Genomic DNA, 18,958 nt, shown 5'->3' with positions numbered 1-18,958 from the left:
ACTCTTATCTTTCTGCTAATTTCACTAGGTAGCGGTAGTTGATTAGACAGTCTAGTGAAATACCATGACTTGCTATAACTCCCCTCCATTGTGTTTGAGAATTTATATACTCTATGTAGGAGTGAAAATATTGACCTATGGACAGAAATATTGACCTATGATGAACTGCAGTCCATGGGGACGCAAAGAGTCAGATACAACTGAGCGACTAACACATACACAACCTTAAAAATCTCTAATCTCAACATCCTTCAGTCATTGGTTGTAGTGTGGTAAAGGTTACAAACTGTTCTGGGGAGGTTGATCATCAAAAATACATTGTGTCCCCAGATAACTTCCCAGAATCACATGAGTTATTTCTCTTTTGCTTCGAAAGTCAAGTGATCCCTTAGGAAAAAAAAAAAAAAAAACACTCAGAATCCATCCAACCTCCTGGAAAGCTTAGAAGAGAAGTCAAACGTTGCACACTTGCAGATCAGACCCTGCAAAATAGCTTGACTGCTAGAGAATCCTTTGGGATATCAGACATTAGAAAATATATTCCAATGCAATGCTATCACCTGAGGAGGGTGAACCACGGAGACTCTCAAATCCTGAAAATAGGACACCCTCCTGGCACTACCTCCTGAAAAAGAGCTACTTGTTGGAGGGAAAAAATATATAACCCTGCAATTATCCAACACCAGACAACTTCTTGAATCCAGCTCACCTAAGCTTTTTTTTTTTCTACTCTGAAAGCAAAATGAATGCTGTAAGCAGTCAGAGTACTAATGGTCTTTTTTTTTTCCACATTGTTTCCCTTCCTCCCCCTGAAATCTGGAGCAAGGGACTGCAGAGACTTCAGGAGCCTCTTCACGCTATCACTTCACAGACGAGAAGGTGACAGCTTCGCCAGGGACTAATGCAGTCCGACATAATTGAATGTGGCCTGGAGCGAAGCAGCTGCCTGCAGCCACTCTTGATTGTAGCTGTCATCAGGTAGCGCCTGGTGCCGGGAAATACATTCCAGTGGACGCCAGCCCACCACGCAGCTACACGGTGATAGCTTATTTACCCTTACTCCGCGACCACAGTTTTGTAGTTAATAATTGTCAGTATTACACCGCTGAGTGAGTGTGAACGCTGAGCCTTTGAATTATCAATAATCTTTGTAGTGATCTCTTTCTCACTCTCTCTCTTTTGCTCTCTTGCTCCCTTTCCTCGGGAATTAAATTGTTCCCCAGAATTCTGGATTTTGTCAGAATTTGATTTGATTCAAAACTACTACTCCATCCATTTTTCCACTTTGTTTAACTTAAAAGATTCAACATCCCTTTACAAACAAAACAGCAGAAAAAACTAAGAATGTCCCTACTTTTCCTGTGTATCGCAACATCTCACAAAATTATCTGCCAAATCAGGTTTTGTGAGTAGGACGAAAAGTATTTGAAGTGTTTGGATTTCTCTTTAGAGATTATAAAAGCTCATTAGATGCAAATGAATAATGATTCAAAGTATTACATGTCTCCTTCCAACCAGGTACGCACAGATTATTTTAGGGGGTCAGGTTAAATCCTATGTAAATAATTTAACTTTAAGATAAACATTTTATATGCAAATAAAATAGTATGCAATAAAATAAATATATAGCTATTTTTAATATTTGTATGTTCATAGGAAAAAGAAAGCTATGTCACTCTGTAAGTTGAGGTACAAGTGAATTGAGAAATCAGCATGATTTGGATTTTGTGAATTATTTTATTAATTTTGTATTATTTTTGATTTAATAACTCTTTTAAAGTCATATAAATATTTCTGAGTTTTTTTTGTATCCCTTTGACATTGAGATAAGAGTTAAAATTCCTCATATATTACTTGTTACAATTAATCTTTAGTTATAATTTTATTCTAATGTCAGCTTATGGTGTGAGATTTATTTCACAGGTTCATGGAGATTCTGAATGATTCTAAGACTGAATGCAAGCATACAGATGTCTGATGTTATTGCCAAAGAAAAAAAGACTGGATTCTTGAAACCAATTAAAAATGATAAAATCTATTCTTTTCTTAGAAAGTTCTATTGTTTCCTCAGAACCACGCCTTCACCCAAATACCTAGTTTCTCTAACCAAACCTTGTCTATATTTACGTCCTGTGATATCAATACCATTCTCCTTTCCTGCCCCTTCCCCTCCCAAATTGGACTCTGTCTGGCACTTAGGAAGGTATTTGATAAAATATTTCAAATAAGTAGCTAAGGTAATATCTGCATGACCAGGTTCACATGCAGCCAAACTGTCATTTTATTGGGACACTAGGATCAATATTTTTGTTCTTTGCTAAGTCATGACTAAACCAGATACTATTTATTCAACCCTATATATCCATGCCCCTAAACCTAATCAAAGAGATGTAGAAAGCTGAATTTTGTTGAATCCTAGTCGCTAGGAGTCGGACACGACTGAGAGACTTCACTTTCACTTTTCACTTTCACGCACTGGAGAAGGAAATGGCAACCCACTCCAGTGTTCTTGCCTGGAGAATCCCAGGGACGGGGGAGCCTGGTGGGCTGCCATCTATGGGGTCACACAGAGTCAGACACGGCTGAAGCGACTTAGCAGCAGCAGCAGTAGCTAGAGAGATGATAGAGCTGAATTTTTCAAATTCTAAAATATCCACTATAAGGGCCACACAATTGACATATACGACCTATATTGCTTGAACTTCTTGAAATAGATACTCAATTCTCTGACATATGGAATCAAATTTAAGAGAACTTAAACTGTTACACACACACACACACACATATATATATATATATATATATATATATAAATTTTTTTCCTATAAGAAGTAAAAGAGGAGAGGAATGTAATATTTATTAGTTCACTGTGTGTTTCCTAGAGATTTCCACATACTTTATTTTCTTTGATATTTTCAACTGCCTTTCAATGGAATCTATGCTGCTTGCCCACATTAAATTAGAAATAGATACGGTTAAGTCCTTAGTTACAGATTCAGGAATTCCCATGATTACCAACAGAGCAATAGGCTGACGTATTTAAAGAACAGATTCAGTCAATTGCAACCCGTTCTACTTTCAAGTCTTTAGAATCTGCACAAGGCACTCCTTCAGAAATGAGCTCCTCAAATGATGACTTTGATGAGGATCCCAACTGTTCCTCTCCCTTGAGTTATGAAGCTGTGCTTAATTGTCTGAGAAAAATATTACCTGTGGAAATAAAAATGAGTTGCATTCACAAACAAAGATTTCTTCAGTAAATCCCAGCAGAGATATCCATCTCCCCTGACCCCCAAATTGGGGAAAACGTTGAATTTGTGAAGTCATCTCCTCCAAATTATTATTCTAAACATTATTTGGGAGGGACAGTATGAAATAGCATTTAGCAAATATGAAAGTAAGAATAATTCTAAAAAAAAGAACAGATTCTAGAACAGTATAATATTTTACTATAAAAGTAAATTGTTACATGCAAGTGTATTTTAATATTTTGCATGTTATTTCTTTCCTGGAATTAATTTCTTGTTTGCCTTTTTTCTGTAGGTGTTAAGCTATAGATATTTCTATGGGCTAAGATTTAAGGCAAATTGCTTCACCTGTTTGATTCTCTGGGATTCTACTATGGAAGATGTGTATAGAGTGAATATTTGGATTGGATGAAGATATTTCTCTGATTTGAACAGGTCATTTCTGTAACCAAAAATATTATGACCCGAATCTCATCAATGTGGAGATGAATAGAGAAGCAGAGATTGAGATTTAAGTGCTGAGGTATAATTTTAGGTGAAAGTAGGTTCTAAAGTGAACAACTTCTTTTCTATATTCTGAGGTGGAAATATTGAAATATGATCAGTGTTCACAGTACGGAAGGCTGACATCTTAAGAGTTAAAACCTACTTCTGGTTCATAAAGGTAAATCACCAAAGTACCCTCTCCTAGTCACTCTAGAAACAAAGAAAGAGATAATGTTATAACCCTCCATTCTAGTTCCTCTGTTAACCTGATTATTTAGAACTAATAGAGTCAACACCGAAATTCCAACTGTCTCCAGAGGCTGAATTTCATGAGCTGTTGTTTACAAGCCTACTTCACTCTGCCTGAAAAAATGCAATGCAAATCTATTATTACTTTTTAGACATTAATATGCACCCATTTATATGTATATAAATATAACATTGATAAGTATACATATAATTATATGAACATTTCTCAATGAAAAGATAAGGAACTAAATGAGTAAAAGAACCCAAAATTAGGATGAGACAGCAATGGCTAACTTTTGGTTTGGAAACATTCTGAAACCAAGAAATGTCTTTTCATGTGGTTCTACACAGAGGATAGAGGAAGTGGTCCTCAAATGTTTTAGATCCCTTTTGGTTCACTGATTTCAGCTGTGATGCATCAATACTGCAGTGTAATGTCAAACACATTGTTTTTATAGATTCTCTCTATGCCAGGATCTGCTCATTTCAAATCACAGTCAAAATTATTTGCTGATGGTTCTTCTACTTTAATTTAAAATATATGTTTTCTATTTTATCACGCGTGCTGATCAACAGTAATCTTTTTTTTTTTTTTTTTTAATGAATGAAGACTGTATTTTTACTTCATCAGTTAGGTATAAGCAAACTACATTCCTCCTAGACTTTGTTTTAAAATGTACTGCATTTCACCTGTCAGTGATCAATCATTTTGCTATTAACCAAGGCTTTGTTTACTGAATGGATCATTTTTAGTAACTTTAAACATACACGTCAATGAAGATACATAGAAGTCCTTTCATAAAGTAAGGGTTTTACCCTAAAAGAGCAAAATTGTTATGTTATAAGCAGAAGTTCACCATCACACGATTTTTAAGATGGACTTTGAAAATAGTATCAGGACTATTGAAAATAACGGGGAAAACGCATCTGACAAAAAAAAAGTCTTTCTATGTTTCAAGACCAGGAGCTCCTAGGAGGTTGCCGACAATGAGATTGTTCTCAGTCGTGCGGTCCGCGGTCCATCCCTGTGAGGGAGACGCAAGTTTGCTGCATTTCCATGAACATGAAAAAGTGTATTTTTAAGAGTCGGCCCACTCTGACTAGTCAGCTGTCGGATTGTATTTAGATTTGGGGAAGGCTGTGAGAGGATTGAAACCACTTGTTTCTCTCTCTCTCTTTCTCCACTTGTCACTGCGATGAAGTTGGCTCTGGCTCCAGGGAGCCCTTGGTAAAGTACAATGCCCAGGGCTACGGGAGATGGAGGCCTCAATAACTGATATGAAAGGTCCTTAATTAAGCACTTAGCATTTCAAGGCAGTCATCACTGCTCGCCCACAGCCCGAGCTGGCAGTCCGTCACCGCCGATAGGCCACCTAGAAGACTAACGTGAGTTGAGTCGAGTCTTTTGTACTTGAGGCAAGCCGCCCCAGGCACAGGCTGATCCGGTGACCCTCCCAGACACACTTTCTCTGCCGGAAGGAACAGGATATCGGATGTGACAACACTGCAGCCCGGGAAGGATGCCCCCTCCCCGCCGTCCACCCTGCACCCTCCGAAAGATCAGGGATTCGAGGAGCGAGTTAGAATGACACTGGCGCTTCCTTGGCTCAGCACATCAGGATGAATACAACGGAACCCAATGAATGAATAATAATGAACGTTATTATGAAGCAAAAGGGAAACCCCCCTCATTGTAAAATGTCAATTATTTTGCCATTACCCAGGGCCTCGAAAAAGTTAACTAGGAAAGAAACATTTCCTTTTCCAGCCCACCCCACCACCGCAGCCTATAATTCTCTGGGCACGGGAAACCAGAATAAGCGTAAATGGTTGGGGGGAAGTTTATCTTTATATTAAGGAGCAGGGAGAGTTGGCAGCATTAAAATGGAAAGGGTTAATGGAATGAACTATAGATTAAATTGTAAAACAATCAAAGAAAACCAAACAGTTTATAGCAGACAACCATCTTCTGGTGTTTGGGTCTGTGTCAAGCCATGGATGTGGAAAATTAAAGCCATACTGAGAAGGGAAATGAACCATGTCTAATACATCCCCAGCAATAAAATGTTTTCACTAGGACTGTAAAACTGTGGCTTACATTAGGAAAAAGAAAATCAAACTATATGTCAATTCCACATCATGGGACATGAAGTGTCCACAAAAATTTATATTACTATTTAGAAGTGTTTCATTCTGGTGTTTTATTGTGATTGGATGCGCCCTCCTCAGTATCTTTTGACTGGTATGAAAATGATTTGAACTACTTTTTTAGCATTTATTTTACATCTATTACCTGTTCTATTACTTTTTATTATTTTATTGTGCTTGTGTAGAGGATTTTGCACAGTTTTCATTATAATGTAACATTAAGTCAATTTATTTGTGTATTACATGCTGTATAATTGCACCTTTTTCTAGAACAATTTGGATTTCATTATCTAACAAATCAGCACTGTTACATTTCTAAAAGCTCTTGTTAGAAATCAAGTGCATTTCAAAGTAGGACAACAGAGGTCAAGTTTACACCAAAAAGATTCCTTAGCGATGCTGGAACTATTTGAACATCGGGTGAAGGTCATATTGAAAAGAGGGACAGACTTGTTTCTATGAGAAAATATTTAATTATTCACTATTGTACTAGGTTAAGATCAATAAGGATCAATATTGCAAGAAAAGAAATCTTGTAGAACAAAGAGCTGTGACACTGAACTGATAAGAGTGAGATATAGATCATGGAAAGTACAAATTAATCCAGGAAAAATATCAATTGTAACTGTATTTCTTTTATTATTATAAAGCCTATCAAGATACCATTTGGATGCTTCATTTACAGGGACAATAAATTATAAAACTACCAATCACGATGAACTGTGTGTATGTTTTTACATAGCTGTTTCCATAAACTGATGTACACTTAGCACAGACATGGCATAATGATTTCAGGAGTCAACCAGGCAAAGTGCAAAGTGCTAAAAAAAATTAAAAAAACAAACCCACAATCACTAAGAAATTAATTAAGTTGTCTAATCATTATCAGAATGTGGCCTGATGTTTTAACAACATAGCTATATTTCTACATTTTCAATGATGTAGCATGTACAGATGATAAGTACCTTGACACTACATTTTCTAGACTGCATCCTTGATATTTATCCCATATTATTTTGGGTTTTGTTCTTGTTAGACTCTTGGTGGGCTCAAGGTAGTGATCATCTGATGCTTATATATCTCTACAGCTCTATGACCACCAAGGAAGCCCCATTAACATCATAAGATAGTAGTAACATTAACTTTCTACTACTAATAGTGATAAACATCAAGAAATAAGCCACTGGTTATGACAATAAGTCACTTTATTTAGCTCCGAAGAAATGGATTACTAATGATTTTTTTTCCTTTAAGAATAGGTAGTATCAGAGAACTTTAGAAATCTAAAGAAAATCCCATTTTTATCTGTCAGGGTAATTATCAAGTTCCCTTTTGAAGAATTTGGGTATGTATGTACCAAACCTTTACCAAATGAAAGGTGTCTTGATTTTAAAGAGTTCATTATAAAATAATAGAAAATATTTCATTTAACCTGACAGTTCTACCTATTATTGAAATTTCACTCAAAATAGTCAAGAAATATCTCTCAGTGAGGATTTTTATTCTCCCACTCACACCAAAACTGCATGGAATGGAGGAGAGGATGCTTTGGCAAAAATTGTAGCAGTTTTTTTTGACATATGAATAGTGTCATTTCATTAAATCTTGGCCTTTTTAAAAAAAAATCAAATTGTTAGCTTCACAAAGACAGTTTTAAATAAAAGTTTCTGTGATGTACTGTCTTGTTACTGTCCTACATAGGAACTCATTGTTGAGGAAAACAACAAACAACAATAACAAAAAGGCATCCGTATATTCGATGGTTGAAAGAAACTTGAATGAAGTCTTCAACTTAATATCTTCTTTTGCCCTTGTCTGTTTCTTCAAATTTCCTTTTTTATACTTTATCCTTGAATTATACTTTTTCTAATTTTATGATTTATTTCAACCCTTGGATTTTAGATGCATTCTAGTGATACAAAAGTCAATCTGTTCTTGGCCTCTACTTTAATCAGCTCTTCATTTCTTCTGTGAAATTCCTAATGTTAGCAGCTAATCATTCATGTAATTCTGCTTCTACCAATTTGAATGGTATGTTTGTTCCCCAAATTTGCACCTTTCCCTGTAATTATATAGTGTGTTATATCAACCAATAAAATAACTGCCAAATATTTGCTCTATGAAAACTGTTGAGCACTTAAAGAAGACTTGATGAAATAAATTGCAATAAATGATTCCCAGTCTTCTTGTGAAAAAGTAAGAAAAAACATAAACATTTTCAATTCTATACATACACTTTGCAGATCTCATCAGAACGCTCAGTTCTAAAGAAATCCAAACTAAAAATAGTAGCTAATACTTCATGATGATAACTTTGGCTTTAAAAATAGGTACTCCAATCAGGAGATCCATACTCAAAGAAAAGATCTTGTCTGTACCTCAAAAGTTTGGTGCATGTTTGAATGGACATTACTCTTTACTAAGTTAAAATGAATTTTAAATGAACACATAAATCATTTTTATGATTTCCTTGATGATAATGCTATACATCATGCTAGCTGAATTTAAGGATTCCCAGGAGCTATACTGACACCAAAAATCAGTTTAGATATATACCACAACAGAAATCCAAGAGTCTAGATTCATATGTATTGTACAAATGCATAACCAAGCTAAGCAAAATACAATGATTTATGGAAAAATGAGGTAATTTTTATATCTTTCATACTGAGAAATTAATAGGCACTATTTTAATCTCCTAGTTAAACTAAGAATTAAAAATTAAATATAATTTTTCAAAGTTAAAAAGTAATCACTTAAAAAATGAGCAACAAAGAGCTATATTTTCTGAATTATTAAAGGGGAAATTAAAGAATGAAAACCTATTACCAAAGATAGGAAAAACAAGCTATTTACAATAGAAACAAAATGACAAATATGGGACCAAAAACATAATCAAAATATATATAGGGTAACATATGTTATGTACCATAAAAGTATATGTTATAAATCTTTTGATAAATGTAATTGAAAAAAAAAAAGCATATAAAGTTGGGTGAAAAATAAAAGTGATTACTATCTCCACCAATAAAACCCCACAAAACCCTCAAAGTTTATAAGTAGAAAAATAAGAAATGCAGAAATTCAGTTAAGAATTAATAATAATAATAAAGTTGCCATTAATTTTTTCACATACATACTTAAAACTTCAAATATTAAATTGTTTCAATTAAATAAAATAAAAGATAATAAAAGGAAAAATAAATTAAAAATTCAAACATAAAGAATTAGTAATCCAATTATTAATATCTCTATAAGTTGAGTTCAAGTTAAAAGCATAAAACAGAGGGGAAGAAAACTCAAATCACTTTAAAAGTAATGATAAAATGTATGATAAAGATAACTACATAAAGCATAATGAAATCACATGTTTTAAATTACATGGCAGAAAAATACTAGAAGCTATGTTCTAGTATTTCAAGTAGAATTGATAGATAATATTGATAATATTACTACATTGGTAATAATGATAAATATTAATATACTCATACTTTCTTGATAAATCCACAACACAAATTACAAGTAGTGATATAGGCATTTCTAAATAATCTTTTGTCAAACCTTAGTTTATCTAGGGTGATTTTCCTTGTTGCATTCAAGAATCACTTCATTAGAATAAATGTGGGAGTGTTTGTTAAAAAATGAATATTCTTAGCACCTAAAAGCATGGTAATTCCAAACCATGGTTTTTAAGAATGTGCCTGCGGAATCTGAGTTAGGTGACTGTTGACCAACAGCGATCCAGAAAATTAGTAATAATTAGTTCTAAAATGCAAATCTGTAAAGGAAAACCAGAGATTTCTGTTTGAAGATGATACATAGAACATGTTTATCTCCTCTCCTTTAGAAATCCCTCTGAAATTCCATAAAATGAACAAACACATATTAATTCATAGAACTAGAGAATAGTAGATAAAAACAGAAAATAGTAGATAAAAGTTGAAGAACAAGAAAGTGTGCTTCAGGCATTAAGAGATTTCAACAACTCTGGAAGATGAAAAGCAGATGGAAGCATGGTAATTCATGTAGTAGGGCAAAGAAAGGCACAGCTTTGATATTCATAAAGGAGAATGGGGACAGGGGAGACCATTTGTCTCTTAGAATCTTACGGAGGCTTAGATCTAGGAGAAACCAGAGTGCAAGGTGAGAAATGTGGATCAAAACAGGAGGACTTGTTGAAAATTTATATATGGATAGCTGACTCACAGCCCCTCTTCATCCAAAATATATTATAATAAAGTCATATGCCTACTCCCTTCAGTCTTCAAACATTACAGGCAGAAGACTGGAGGTTTCTTCTGTGGAGAAAGCACATGACCTCAAAGAAAAGAACTTCACTTTCTCTATATTTATGCTCTCCTCGGTAGTTGGTTGGCATTCTGATGATCATAAAACCAAATGCAGAAGTCAATAATTCAGGAACAAAAACCTAATCAGATGCTGAGTATCTTGTAATTATAATTAAGGATTATTGAACAAATGAAGGAATTCTTCAGTATGAAAGAGGGAAGGGGACCTGATGGTGGGGAACTATGATATTAGAGCAGCCAGACATACTGAAGTTCTAATAAAAGACATTTGTAAAAGTGTTGAATAAACATTTTATTAATAAAAAGACCAAAAGTTCTGACAAAGAAAAAATTTCAAAGAACCATTCTTGAAAGGAGGAGCAAGATAGGGGTATGGGATTGAGAGCTTTAAATTACTCTGCATAAAACACATGAGCAACATGGATATACTGTATAACAAAAGGAATCATAGCCATTATCCTGTAATAACTTTTAATGAAGTATAATCCATAAAAATACTGAATCACTATGCTGTAAATCTGAAACTAATATATTATGGTAAAGAAACTGTATTTCAGTAAAAAAAATTTCAGCAGAAAAGTGGTAATATAAGGTAGAAAAAAATTATTAGTAAGTAGAACAAGACAGTGAGACAGGAAATAGGAGAAGAACTAAAAGAGACATTTAGTCTTTAAAGTTCAAAATCTGAAAAATAAGAATTCTCAACAGAGAGAATAGAGAAATAGAGGGAAAGAAATTATCAAAGAAATGACAGAAGAAAGTTTCCCAGACCTGAAGGTAATGAGACTGTAGATCTGGGATGTCCAATGAGGTAGCCACTTGCAGCTAGTAAAGAGTTACACATACACACACCCAAAATAAAATTGAAATATGTTATCTATAAAGCAACATAAATCACACAGTGGCTCAGACGGTAAAGCATCTGCCTGCAATGTGGGAGACCCAGGTTTGATCCCTGGGTCGGGAAGATCCTCTGGAGAAGGAAATGGCAACCCACTCCAGTACCCTTGCCTGGAAAATCCCATGGACAGAGGGGCCTGGTGGCCTACAGTCCATGGTGTCGCAGAGAGTTGGACACGACTGAACGACTTCACTCACATGAAAGAAAGAAAGTGTTAGTCACTCAGTCATGTCGGATTCTTTGTGACCCCATGGACTATAGCCCACCAGGCTCCTCTGTCCATGGAATTCTCCAGGCAAGAGTACTGGAGTGGGTAGCCATTTCCTTTTCCAAGGGATCTTCCCGACCCAGGGATCGAACCCAGGTGTCTCACATTGCAGGCAGATTCCTTACCATCTGAGTCACCAAGTACAGATTCTCTGAAATAAGCTGAGAAGCCAAAAGTTAATCAAATGAAACTTTACAAGTTCTAAGGAAAAAATATCTTTAACTTTAAAGTCTGAAGTGAAGTCGCTCAGTCGTGTCCGACTCTTTGCGACCCCATGGACTGTAGCCCCCAGGCTCCTCGGTCCATGGGATTTTCCAGGCATGAATACTGGAGTGGATTGTTATTTCCTTCTCCAGGGGAATCTTCCCGACCCAGGGATCGAACCTGGGTCTCCCACATTGTAGGCAGACGCTTTACCGTCTGAGCTACCAGGGAAGCCCAATATCACACAAATGCTATATCAAATCATTTACAAGTATGAGGGAAGAATATAGATATTTTCTGACTTGAAAGGGTCAGAACTTTAACGTCTAATATCACACAAAAGAAAAGTGAAGTCACTCAGTCATGTCCAACTCTTTGCGATCCCATGGACTGTAGCCTGCCAGACTCCTCCATCCATGGGATTTTCCAGGCAAGGATACTGGAGTGGGTTGCCGTTTCCTCCTTCAGGGGATCTTCCTGACCCAGGGATTGAACTTGGGTCTACCCACACTGCTGGGACTCTTTACCATCTGAGTCACCAGGAAAGCCCAATGTCACACAAATACTGTATCAAATCATTTACAAGTATGAGGAAAGAATATAGATATTTTAATGACTTGAAAGAGTCAGAAAATTTACTTCCTGCATACCCTGTTTTAGGTAGCTACTTATTTGGAATACTTGGATGTGTTGCTACAAAATTCAGGAGTAAATCAAGAAGTGGGAGACTATGAGAAAGAGAAAAATATAGGTTCAGCCCAGAATATCAGTTAAGCAAAGTTTCAAGGTAAATTTCCCCCAGTCTCCCTAATGTAGGTTACATGAAAAATTTATATACCCCTGTTAACATGACTTTTCATACTGTTCATGGGGTTCTCAAGGTAAGAATACTGAAGTGGTTTGCCATTCCCTTCTCCAGTGAACCACATTTTGTCATGTATGGATGTGAGAGTTGGACCATAAAGAAAGCTGAGTGCTGAAGAATTGATGCTTTTGAACTGTGGTGTTGGAGAAGACTCTTGAGAGTCCCTTGGACTGCAAGGAGATCAAACCGGTCAATCCTAAAGGAAATCAGTCCTGAATATTCATTGGAAGGACTGATGCATAAGCTGGCCACCTGATGCAAATAACTGACTCATTGGAAAAGACCTTGATGCTGGAAAAGATTAAAGGCAGGAGGAGAAGCGGGTGACAGAGGATGAGATGGTTGGATGGCATCACTGACTCGATGGAAATGAGTTTGAGCAAGCTCCAGGAGATAGTGACGGACAGGGAAGCCTGGTGTGCTGCAGTTCTCGTGGTTGCAAAGAATCAGACACGACTTAGTCACTGAACAAAAACAACTGTCATTCTACCATGGATGACATTTTGCAACAGTGTATTTTAGACCCTAGCCCAAATTCGTTTTGTTTTAATTTGTATGCTTTCTTCACTGTTTGCTAGGATGTAGTAAAGTTTTTCCTATTATATATCCTATTGTATGTGTGCAGAAAGGTATCTGAAAGGTAATTTACTGAGAAATTGTTGTATGTTAACTCTGGGTGCTGTGACTTTGGGAGAATTAATTTTTCTCTTTATACATCCTGTATTACCTGAATTCTTTTCTTTTCTGTAAGTACTTTGTAAACAGAATTACACATTATAAATTCAAAGGGAACAGCAAAAGAATGGAAATAACATACATGACTGTAAATGGGAGGAAACTGGTTAAATAGATTATGGTGTATCAGCACAATGGAAGAGCTTTAAGTCCCGATACATTGTAAAGAAAGTGTGCCCTCTCCATGTGTAGAGTAGGTACCATTTGTGTAAAAAATATAAAATAAAGAAGCTTATATAATTTGTTTGGGTTTGTCTGGTGGCTTAGTGGTAAAGAATCTGCCTGCAATGCAGGAGTTGCAGGAGATGCAGTTTCAATCCCTGGGAGGGGCAGAGTCCCTGGAGGGGGGTATGGCTATCCACTCCAGTATGGAGAATCCCATGGAGAGAGGAGCCTGGTGGGCTACAATCCACTGGGTTGCAAAGAGTTGGACACGATCGAAGCAACAGAGCACGTATGCATATATAATTTGTTTATACACAAATATTTCTGACAGGGTATATAAAAACAGACAACAGTTAACAGAGGAATCTAGATGGTTTACGTATAGGCATGAGAAGAATTTTTACTAAATGCCCTTTTAAGACTTCTGAATTTTGAACTGTTTGAGTGTATTACTTATTTTGAAGTAATATTTTGAAAACTATGTGAATATATCCTTCAATACCTTTGAGGTACTTTTCTTCTGATTTTCAGAGGAAACCCATAATTATAAAACTCATTTAGAGGGTTACTTCTTAAAGGTTTTTTTTTTTTTTAGTATGCTATTCCATTCAGAAGGTGAATTTAGGATTATGTTTTAACAAATCTTTGTCACTTTGAGAGGAAATAATGTTTTTTGGTTTTCAAATATGCATTCCTCTGACCAGGAATGCTTCTATCAAACCTGGGATCTCCTAGGTTTCATGGCTATGTATTACAAAAGGGTCAAATTTATTACAATACTTGGAGGCTTCCCTGATAGCTCAGTTGGTAAAGAATCTGCCTGCAATGTGGGAGACCTGGGTTTGATCCCTGGGTTGGAAAGATCCCCCGGAGAAGCGAAAGGCTACCCACTCCTGTATTCTGACCTGGAGAATTCTATGGATGCAAAAAGCCAGACAGGGCTGAGTGACTTTCACGATTCACTTTCAAATATTAATACTCACGTGGTTGGCAGAAACTTTCTTACTTTCCTTGGGTTTAGCCTAATTTTATCTCCCAAAGTCCTGGTAACAGCAATAGTAAGAACTTAAGCTTCCTGGCTCCTTAACCCCCAACCAGTCACTTTTCAAAGTCCTTCACATGTAAATATCATGTAATCCTCATAGTCCTCTAATTTATGAGATAGGTACTTGTAGTACCCTCATTTTTCCATATGAGGAAACTGAGGCACAGAGAAGGTAAGTAACTTGCCTACATTTCTGTCCTTAGCAAGTTGTGCCCTTAGCAAATGTGACCTCAGGTTGCAGGGGTAGGTCGAAGGTTCTAGCAGAAGCACAGAGCTGCTGACTGCCCAGCTGCAGTTTCTATACTGGGTTTCTCCTTCCACTCCGGCAGCGCCTCTCACATTTCTAACCAAGAACTCCTGTCACCACTGCCTGGGTTACTGTCCACTTGGAGCATATTTTCTCTCCGAATAACAGAAATCTACGTCTATGACTCTTGATTTGCCCCACTGGAACACCAGAGGTTCCTTTGCATGACCTCCTTCTTTACTCCCGGAGTGTTCAGGCACCCCCAGGGTGTGGGGATGGCCCAGAGGGTGTGAGCGCATAGCCAGCCTCTTGCTTCTGTAAATGGCTCCCTCAAAACTTCCAGACCCTGCAACTTGCTGTCTTCTTCTCTGGGGATCTGTTCCTATTATTACTGCTGCGTTACAAATCACCCCCAGACTAGAGGCTTAAAACAACTATGATTTATAATGGCAATGGTGGGGCAAAAAGTCAAGAATGGCTTAACGAGGCATTTTTTGGCTCAAGGTCTTTCAGGAGGTTGCAGGGGCTCCGGTAAGTGTGAGATTCATACTGAAATGTTCTTTGCTCATGTTTCTACTATCTGGGCTGAAAACGTGAGCAGCTGGGGGCTGGAACAGCAGGGACTCCTGGAGCATTTCCTTCAGGGTGGACTCTACATTCTGTCAGTCTAGCATGGGGGCTTCAGGATAGTTGCACTTCTTACATGGTGGTTCAGGACTGTGAGGCGCAGATCCAGTGAAACAAGGGGAGATAAGGGGGAGAGGGAAAGGAAGGGGAGGGGAAGGAAAGGGAGGAAAACGGAGGAGAAGAGAGGGAGGGAAAGGATGCGAGAGGAAGGGAACAAGGGACGTAGGGAGGGAGAGTTGAATCACCTAAATTCAGAAGTCAAGCACTGCATCCGATTTGTTAGAGGTGAGTCACTAATGCCAGCACTTGTAGAACAGTGTTCAAACCATCACAAGTTCCTTGGCTTTTCCCTCTGTTCCACCTCCTTTGGGTGAATACAATCAATCAGACTGCCCTGTGCAGTGTGAACCTCAAATGTCAGTTCAGTTTGCCCCACAGGTATTTTGGCTTGCATAGTAAGTCAAGCTTATAAGATATTCTGGTCTTCACATTAAGTCAGGCTTTTCTTTTGGTCAATCTGAACATTTCCTGAGAAGGGGAAGTTGCTTGCATGTTGTATTCATGATTCTCATGTGTTACAACTTCAAGAAAGTTGTGTTGTATAATTTCCCATATGCCTCTCACAGAGTCTTGGCTCTGACTGCTAAATGGTGTTTCACTGCACAACTTGGACAAATTTTAAATTATATATATTACTCATTTCAGTATCTTCTTAATACTGTTCTTTCATACCCTTTGCTACTTTAAAATTTTGTCGTGACTTTTTTTTACATTGATTTGGAAAACCTTTAACATATTAAGGTAATTACCTTTGATTCCTTGTTGTAATCATGTTTTTTTCTTATTGTCATTTGATACCTTCTTTTTGTTCATTTGTTCATTTAAAATTTATTTAAAATATTTTTCTTCATTGAGGCATAACAATCATAAAGTGCACAGCTCAGTATCAAATCATTTCTAGACCCCAGAAAACTGCTTTCTGCCAATTTCCAAACAATACTTCAGAAGTCATGACTATTCTCACCTCTATCATCCTAAGTGCATTTTGCTTGTTTTTGAACTTCATTTAGATGGAATCATACTTTGTGCACTTGTTCTGGCTTTTTTCATTCAACTTTAAATGTGAAAGATTTGTTTTTATTGTGGTATGTAGTGTTAGCTTGTGTTTTTTTTTTTTTTTTTTATCATTGTATAAGATCCCATTGTATGAATATTCCACAATATATTTATCTGTTCTCTTGTTGATGGACATTGTTTCCAGATTTGGGCATGAATATTATGTAATATCTTTTGTATATATGCATTCAGTTCTTTTAGGCATGTCTCTATGAATGAAAATGCTCTCAGAGAGTAGGTGACTGTTTAAGTTTAGTATATACTGCCAAAAAGGTTTCCAAAGCGATTGCGCCAATTTATGCTCTCACTAGCAGTTCATGAAAGCTCTAATTTCTCCATATTCAGGAAACAGTAACATATTTAAAAATGTTGGTAAGTCGCTTAATCTTTATTTTGTTATCCAGTCAAATGTATATGTAGTCCTTTTTAAAAAAAAAATAATTTGATTAATTAATTAATTTTGGCTGCACGGGGTTTTCATGGCGGTGCAGGCTTTTCCCTAGTTACAGCGAGAGGGCGCTACTCTCTCCTTATAGTGCTCGGCTTCTCACTGTGGGGGCGGCCGTGGGCTCTAGGGCGTGCAGGCTTCAGTAGTTGCGGCGCATGGGTCCAGTGGCTCCGCGTCAGGTGAGATCTTCCCGGACCAGGGATTGAACCTGCGTCTCCTGTATAGGCAGGCGGATTCTCTACCACTGAGCCATTAGGAAAGCCTGTAGTCACGCTTTTGTTTGCTGTTGTTTAGTCACTAAGTCATGTTCAACTCTTTGCCACCTCATGGACACATAGCCCGCCAGACTCCCTTGTCCATGGGACTTCCCAGGCAAGAAAACTGGAGTGGTTTGCCGTTTCCCTGATGACAAGAAGTTTACGTCCTTTTAATGTGCTTATTTGTCATTTGGTTATTACCCATTGGAAAATGCCTATTCAACATTACCTGTATTTTTGATGGTATTTCTATAGACCATGCTGTTTCTACAAATTCATGGTCATACGTCCGTTGTTTTCTTTGCGTGGAATGACCTTCTCATCCTTTCTCTCTCTCTAAGTTCATCTCAGGGGACTTCCTTGGTGGACCAGTGGCTAAAACTCAGAACTCCCAATGCAGGGGGCCCAGGTTCAATCCCTGACCAGGGAGCTAGATCTCACATGCCACAACTAAGAGTTCACACACTGCAACTAAAGATCCTGCATGCTGCAACTAAAATGCAGTGCTGACAAATAAATAAATATTAAAAAAAAAGTCATCTCAGGCATCATTTGCAAAAGAAAACCAGCCCCATGTAGACCAATTTTGACTATCTGCTATTCTTTTGCACATTCACTGCACCTTGGCATGTCCTCATTATTAACATTACAACTTACACAAATGAAAATTCTTTGTGTTCTTGTTTTAGTCTTCTACACACTTATCTTCAAGATCCATTGAAAGGCAAGGAGGTTATAAAGTAAGAGGCGGAACCTAAAAGGAACGAACAATGGAAACACAGATGCGTGGTCCTGGAGAGAAGCATCTATATGTGTGCCTGCATTTTATGATGAGGTTGAGATTTGAGAATCCATACTGGCACCTATATGCCTTCCCTCTAGTGAGAAAAATGGAAGCTGACATCTCAGGGCAATTCTTTGTCAGAAATATACATCTGCATGAAGAGAAGAGAGTTAAAAATTTAATCTGCAAAGCTATTTAGAGAGTGGATAGGCCTTGACAGGCCTCCCAAATGTATTACAAGAACAAGAAGAGTGGAGTTACGAAAAAAAAAAGCTGTTGAAGCAAACAGAATGAAACTAAGCTTTCTTGACAGAATCAGTTTGCCAAATGACTTTAAAATTGCACTTGTCCTTTTTTTTTATTTCTTTAAATATACTCTAATTTAAATGACTGAGAGAAGCTTTTAGGATTTTTAGGGTGTCTTTGGCGACTTTAAAGAACTTTAAGGTAAGATACCACAATAATATACATAGTGTTATTTGGGAAAAGGTTGTGAGAAATAAAATTAAAAATTATGAAACCACTGACCAGTCACAAAAAGGTGACTATATTTCTAAAATAATCACACTCTCTGCCAAATATATTGCTTGACATGAATAAACAGAATAAAGTTTTGGCAATCAACTTCCAAAAAACCGACAATTTGATGTTGTTTGATGTACTCTATATTCTTTTTTCTTTTTTTTTGCCTATTGCTTTAGGAGGTTCACCTGTATATGCCAACTCCCATGTTATTCTTATAGGGAAAAGTATTGTTCTATTTTTTGTCTTGGTATTATTACACTTCTTTGTCCTTTAAATTTATATTTATTTCCCTGAATGCTAGATTAATCCAATATATACCTTTTTTAAAAA

Source organism: Dama dama, chromosome 7, assembly GCF_033118175.1.
Source record: "Dama dama isolate Ldn47 chromosome 7, ASM3311817v1, whole genome shotgun sequence".
Classification (NCBI taxonomy): Eukaryota; Metazoa; Chordata; class Mammalia; order Artiodactyla; family Cervidae; genus Dama; species Dama dama.
This window is presented reverse-complemented; position numbering follows the sequence as displayed.